Source organism: Seriola lalandi, unplaced genomic scaffold, assembly GCF_002814215.2.
Source record: "Seriola lalandi dorsalis isolate HSWRI2012SDOR001 ecotype SW California unplaced genomic scaffold, Sedor1 jcf7180002054556, whole genome shotgun sequence".
Classification (NCBI taxonomy): domain Eukaryota; kingdom Metazoa; phylum Chordata; class Actinopteri; order Carangiformes; family Carangidae; genus Seriola; species Seriola lalandi.
Genome location: NW_019525109.1, coordinates 452,875 through 460,391, shown reverse-complemented (window position 1 = coordinate 460,391; position 7,517 = coordinate 452,875). Strand labels below are relative to the sequence as shown.

General features: G+C 41.1%; 1 protein-coding gene across 2 annotated transcripts in view; it reads right to left on the bottom strand.

Annotated features, from left to right (window-relative positions):
* Nucleotides 1-7,517, bottom strand: part of slc8a1b (solute carrier family 8 member 1b) — a 140,747-nt gene that overhangs the window by 33,977 nt on the left and 99,253 nt on the right. The window lies entirely within an intron of this gene.

Below are 7,517 nucleotides of genomic sequence, written 5' to 3'. Positions count from 1 at the left end.
GGGGGGGTGGAGTGGAGGAAAAAGGGTAAAGAGGGAGGAAAGACAAAACGACAAACCGAGAGGGGAGGAGAGGAGAGAGGAGAGAAGATGAGAGAGAGAAAGGGAGAAGAGGATTTTTACACCTTGTCATGTTTGATGGACTTCCTCCATCAGTGGAGGCAGAGGAAGAGTGGGGAAGAGTGAGAGGGGAGGGGTGTATCTTTGCAACCTGTCAGCCTTTTAAAGACAAGAGGAAGAGCAGAGGGAAGAAACTTCTGCGCTGTGTCAAGGAGGAGATGAGCAGACGGGGAGAAGGAGAGAGAAGACAGGGAGGAGACAGGAGAAGACACCATCTTTGACAGGATTAAACATTACAGCAGGAGACGAGGCAAGGAGGAGGAGGAGGAGGAGGAGGAGGAGGAGGAAGGAGCTGTTACACTGTCACACTTTTGGAGAGTCCCATAGGAAGCAGAGGAGAGGAGCAGGAGGAGAAAGTACAAGTGGAACTTTTAAAGACTTGACAGGCTTTCAGCGAGTCACGTCTGCTGTCTGGGGAGGACAGGCTCGCCTGTCCAACCAGCAGGTACAGCACTGCAGAGAGGAGGGGACGATGATGAGGAAGAGAACAAAGCCGAGAAGGAAAAGCAGGGAGACGAAGAGGAGGAGGAGGAGGATGAGAATCTAATCTAGAGTCTAATCAATATCATCTTCTGCTCCATCATCTACTCGTTTATTTAGTGCTGCAAATGACTGATAAAAAGAAACAAAACACTGGCATTCATTTCCAAAGATCATTAATCACTGCTGTTGTGAAGGTTACTCACTTACATCTGCATATTACGATAATAATAAACACACTAATACATTCATTTACATTGTTTGGTGATTTGTTTAATGACACTATTTCACAACACCTCATTAAAATGTATTACTAATGTTGTTTTCTATTGTGGTGTGTGTATAGTGGGTTCAATTAGCTTGTACATTATAGAGAGTATTGTACATACAGCACTAATGAAAAGGCTAAGTAGAAAGTGACCTTGGTGAACTCACACACAAGTGGCCATCGACCGGCGATTAATTCATTCATGTTGTTTTTGTTTGTTTGTTGTCTTGATTAAAGCTGGAGCTAATAATTATGTTAAGTACTATTGCATAACTAAATACACACATGGTCACACACACACACACACACACACACACACACACACACACACACACACAGAGGGCAGAGAAAGATCATAGGGAGAAGGAGGATGAGAGGAGAGGACATTGCTGTCAGACAAAATCTGTCACATACACTATATTCACACAGATACATGTGTTTGCATCTGTGTGGTCACATGTTGCAATGTATGCACTCTATGGGTGTATATTGGATCTGTCCGTGCATGTTGGATACTGTGTGTGTGTGTGTGTGCGCACGCACATGTGTGTGTGTGTGTTAGGACATGGGGTCGTCACCCTCTGCAGGGCGAGTGTGTTTTTAGCTGGTTTCCCTCTCAGCACTGTTCCTTCCTCACGCTGCACTTTCTCCCAACCAGATGACTGACGGAGGTTCACAGGCTGCAGTGAACTCTCCTCCGCCTCCTGCTGCCCTGAGGCTCCTCTGGACCAAAGTTAAAAACCTGCAATATCACAGGCTCTTCTGGAAAAACTTCTGAAGCCCCCAGTGAATCCAGATTTTACCTCCAAAAAAAAGAAAGAAAATCTCCTACATGAAAGATGCGATCACACAAAACACCTTCAGAGGGAGTCAGAGATGCATTTTTCTTCCTGAAAAGAAGAAATAAATCTACCCTTCATATCCTTAACAACACTGACAGATGACTGAATATCTGTCTCCACCTGCAAATACTAAATATCGGGCTACACCTGCACAAACAAACCAAAGCTAGATGCAAGTTCACACCTGCTCTCTGGGGGCTGTTGAAAGGCATTCTAGGACATGAAGGAAAACTCTGCCAGAAATAGAAGAGGATGAAATAGGTTAACGGAAAAGTAAATCACAAGCCTTTTCATCCTCTCTTGAATGAATGAGAACTTGTAGCAGCTCTACCATGGATGATCTGTGGGGCGGCTGACTGGGGTGGAAAGATTGGCCAAATCTGATAAAGGACTACTGATTTTCTTGTCTGTATTTTCAGCAATTTATAGCTGAAGTGGCTGATTTTCAAAACACATTTGTTCAAAGAAAATGAAACTTTTAACATTTAGTACTTTTCAAAAAGTTACTGAGGTCAATTTTTTTCAAGCATCTGATACAACCCACAAGAGAGTCTGCTGAAATAACGACCCTATGGTGGTACACGTACTGGACCTTGGTTGTCATGGTTACAATAACGACTTGGTTAGGTTTAGGCACAAACACTACTTGGTTATGTTTAGGAAAAGTTTGTGGTTTGGGTTCAATTAGGTACCTCCTTAACATTAGACAATCTTTGTTGTCATGGTTACAATAATAAACGCACGGGCTGTACCAGCAGCGGTATACCGGACATTCGTTGCCATGGTTACAATAGGCAATGGAAATGACTTGGTTGGGTTTAGGCACAAGAAGTACTTGGTTAGGTTTAGGAAACGTTTATGGTTTGGGTTTAAATAAGTACTTCCTTAACATTTGATGATCTTAGTTGTCATGGTTACCATAATAACGTGGTTAATTTTGTTGAATGGTCATGGACAAAACACAAACACAACAATAACTGGGAATCGTGTGATACTTCTGTGTTTTGTTGAAGCATCCACCCACCCCAACTTCCTCCTCACGCCGACGTTACCGCTCTATATACGTCATCAAACGTCTTCGTTTTGCTGATGTCATTATTACTACGGCCGCCAGATGTGGCCTAGCAACTAAACGTAACTATGGGTCATTATAACCTGCTGCTCAGCTGACCTATGGCCTTGTTTTTCACAGGAGGGCAGTGTGCAAGCCTCCGCCGTGCATTCAGCTGCTTCCTGTAAAAGTCATTCACATCTCTCCTGCTCTCAGTAAAGTCAAATAGCTTCAAGACTGTGTACTGAACTACAATCATTTCTTTCCCAGCTTTCTGGCTCTACAATGTCTACAGCCTCATATCAGTACAGCAAATCAAAGTCCGATCCGGTGCTTGTTTAGTCAGTACATTAAACCTGTCAACCTCCTCAGCTTACAGCAAAAAAACAGCTAAATGAAACAATCAAAAGAAGGGAAAAGAACATGAGGCTTTTATCTCTGGCTCAGAGGCTCTTCACTAATATTTGAAGTCCCGGTTTGATGGAAGATGAAACGGGACCTTCTGGATTCCAATAAGAAACGCTGACTCTGTTCTCTCGCTCACTCACTCACACTCCCTGAATGCTAAAGCCGCTTTCTGGAATTAATATCTCAAGGCACAGTTCTCACATTAATCAACATTAGAGAGAGTGAACGTGCCTCCATTGGTTGGTTTTCAGCTGTTGTCTCGGGGGCAGATGCTTAAAAGCCTATTTGAAATACGCCGGATTTTGCCAAAATGAGAAAATCAATTCTACATTCCACAGTCTCTCTGCAGGGCGCCCTGTGTGAGAAGAGCTCATTTACTGAAGGCAAAGCATCCACAAACACTGATACACAACTAGAGATGGAAAGACACGGAAAACACAGACTGTCATTATGTCTGTACTTTCACAGATTCACCTGTCTCAGCCATAAATTGCACATACAGTATGTTATACAGATGAAACACGTCTGTCCGATGGTTAGAACTTATCAACTATGTAAAGTTCACACGCTGCATATATGGATGTAGCTTAGTGATGAGGACAATCACAGCAGTGGTTCTGTGCAGAACTTTTCAATGCTACCACTTAAGTAGCATTTTAACTTTTAATTAAGGAAACTGAAAAACGTCCAACTACAAACGTGACAAAACGAATTTAGTCTAGGACTTGTACTAATAATGATTAATAGCGATTTTCATATCGATTAATTGACTAGTTTGTGAAACCCCGACTGGATCAGATTGAAATACTTTTGAAATATAAACTACATGATTTCATCCACAGTTTCCTTAGACATTAGGAGCTGATGTTTCTTTCGTCTAGTTTAATAAAATATTTTTTTCTATGTCAAAACATCTATTTAGCACAGTTGATATTACTATCTCAGATCCCTTTAAAGCAGCATGGTTTGGGACTAAAACATCTATATATTAAAAGCTGAAATCTGTAACATATCTCCACAGAATTCCTCCAAATTGACTGTTGAGAAATATGTTATCTTTTGAAAGTTATAGGGCCGCTTCTTTATCGTGCGCAGTTTGAAAAATGACTGTATTTTGATAAATTTTGCCAACAAAAGTAAATAAGAGGAATATTATGAAAGACTGATTCTGGACTATTGAGGATCTACCTCGAACACACAGATACACATACAGATGACAGATTAACATGTGTACACAAGCAAGTGCATGATGCTATACGTATGTGTAGAAACTGTACGTACACACACACACACACACACACACACATACAGAACATGCACTAATACCCATTTACACAGACACACACACAGTCTTGGGGCCAAAGCCGTAAAAGGTCTGTGTGTGGGTAATTTAGTATAGAGACAACCACCAGATCAGCTCATAAAACACACTCGTTAGACACACACTGTAGCCCGTACACTGTGTGTGTGTGTGTGTGTGTGTGTGTGTGTGTGTGTGTGTGTTTGTGTCCCGGAGGTGTGTTTGATCTGCTGACTGTGATAATGTGATATCCAGCCCTCGTCTTTGATCCCCTCATCACTATAAACACTGCTGATGCCTGGTAAACACACACTGCCATTAACACACTGATAGCACTGCTCTGTCAGAGTGTGTCTGTGTGTGATAGAGATAGACCTACTTTTAATGAGTGTACCCAGTCGAGGTAAAGTGAGTTTAAGGACATAAATCCCCCCCGAAAACAGTGTGGTGTGCTGGTGGGTAATTACATTTATCTTTTTCAAACCATAAACTGCTATTTGCCTCGATGTTAATATAAAAATATTGTGTAATATGCTAAATGTGCATTTCTTTGTGTTTGTGTGTGTGTTTGAAAGGCAATGAATAACAAGTGGAAAGTCCTCTGTGATTTTACATCTCTATATTACATTAGCTTGTAATAGAAAAGCAGGGAGATGAGTGGCTCAAATGAGATAATGGATAAACACAGTGGAAAACAGATGCACAGATGCAGCGTGTGTGACTAAGGACACACGCAAACACACCCACACCTGAAACCACACACACTCCAGTGAGAGCACTGTAGCAGCTTTTAATAACGATCACCCACATCACTTTATTCGCATCTTTGCATTTGAATTAAAACCAGTAAATCAATATATAACATAATACGCAGTAAAGTGAGGAGAAAATGGAGACCTGTTCAGATTTGAAGGCAAATCTGATACAAAACACTGATCACTGTCTTCAATGCACCAATGTGCACAATTAGTCGACAATGATGCGTTGCGTAATGGCGTAACACTACTTTTGTAATAAAAGCGGGACGTTTTTATGGTCTCCCTGAGGAGGAAAGGTTTTGTTTTATTATGTGATTCAAATGAGACTGAAGACAAGGTGTACTTTATGTTTTATCATATTTTCTATTATAATTTAGTGGCTATCATTTCACCCTCAGCAGAGAGAAAGACTTGATGTGTGATATAGGACAGAGGTTTGTTTTAGGAGGCAGATTTCACTGGATTGATTGGGAGAGGAGACAAAGTCAATAGTTATAGGTTATTTGCCCCGACCCTCTGATACAGCCCATACAAGCATCTCCTGAAATATCGCCTCTATGGTGGCGGGCGTATAGGACCTTTGTCGTCACGGTTACAATAACGTGATCAGACTTATGGAACAGTCATAGTTTAGTCAGGTTTAGGCACAAGAATTGGTTAAGTTTCTTAATGTTGGAGGACTTTGTCGTCATAGTTACTATAATAAACACGCAGTTAATGTCGGGGAATGTCGAGCGGTAAGACAAACAACAAGGACCATTGGTTTCAAATGGGGAGCGGATCCTGTGTGAGAGCCCTGTGTTTTGTGGGTCCATCCATCCAGCTCAAGCTCCTCATCACATGGACTTTATCGCTCTTTATACCAACCTGACTTCCACCTTTGGTCCTGTCATAATGACTCTGCCTGCGAGAGGTCAGCTAACGATAAAACAGAACTATGGGCTGTATAAGGACTCCTTAGGCTCAAACCATCTCTGGTCCAAAACATCAACATTTCATGAGCTGAAGAGAAAAGCCCCGCTGTCGCTTTTGTGACAATGCAGTTTTTTGATGCTGTCTCAACTCTAATATAATATTCCAGGCAGATGCAAGTGTTGATAATACTGTATACAACCCAAAAAAAACCCCATAACACCTCAGGTGACAGCATTACTTTTTGTTATGATGACAATATTTTTTCTAATGCTATTTGCCTAAAACTGCATTGTCACTGTTATTTCTGTGCTGTGGTTCTTTATTATTTCCTGAATGCCTCCCATGAATGCTATCCACATCATAGTCATATCCACAGTGAACACACTCTTGGGTATTATCTCTATATGTCTTCCTTTGTGCCAGAAATCCACAATCCAGCTGTATGAGAACACTTTGAAGTGAGCAGTGACATTTTCAAACACCTGCAGAGGGCTGATCAGAAAGCATGAAAAGCTCTTGGCTGAACGAGGGAGGAAAAGAGAGAACAGGACAGAGGAGAAGGAAAGGAGAGGAAAGGAGAGGACAGGTGTGATTCCCACTGAGTTTTGTGTCCAGACGTCTGAGGAGAAGCAGAGGAGGGAAAGAAGAAAAAAAAACGAAGGAAAAACTGAGAGTGATAGAAAGGAGCAACAGAATCGCCCCGGAGTGTGTTCAACATGAATCCCAAATCAACAGGCCTGTTAAAAATGAGCGATTGGGGAGCAGCTCTGCGTCTTGTCACTTTGGAAATATGATTTTTATTTCTTGTAGCTTTGCCAGGTGTAAAGTGCTTTTTCTCGACAACTGTAAAGTGCTCTTTTCTGCCCAATCATATTAGGCTTTGCATAAAAGACATATGATTGATACAAAATACATAAACATAATCTAACCAGTAATGTCTCTTTTCTTTGTCTCCAGCTTTGGGCTCCAGCTTTCTGGTTGCGCTCTTCACTGTATCCAAGCCCTACACTACAAACTAACTGCATGCATTATTAACTATAGTGTGCTGTGTTTGCAGTTAGTAAGAAATTAGAGCTGCAAAGATTAGTCGATTGACAGAAAATGAATTGGCAGCTGTTTTGATAATTGACAAATCGTTTCAGTCATTTTTCAAGCAAAAATACAAAATATTCTCTCAGGTGAGGAAGTCTGCCACTTTCCTTTGTCATATGTGATCATAAAAAAAAAACTGCAGGTTTTGGATTAAGGGTTGGAAAAAACATGCAAACTAAAGACGTCACTGTGAGTGTTAGGAAATTGTGAATGCCATTTTCATTCAACCCTTTCACTTAAATGATTCATCAGTTATAAATAAAATCATTGGAAAATGAATCAATAA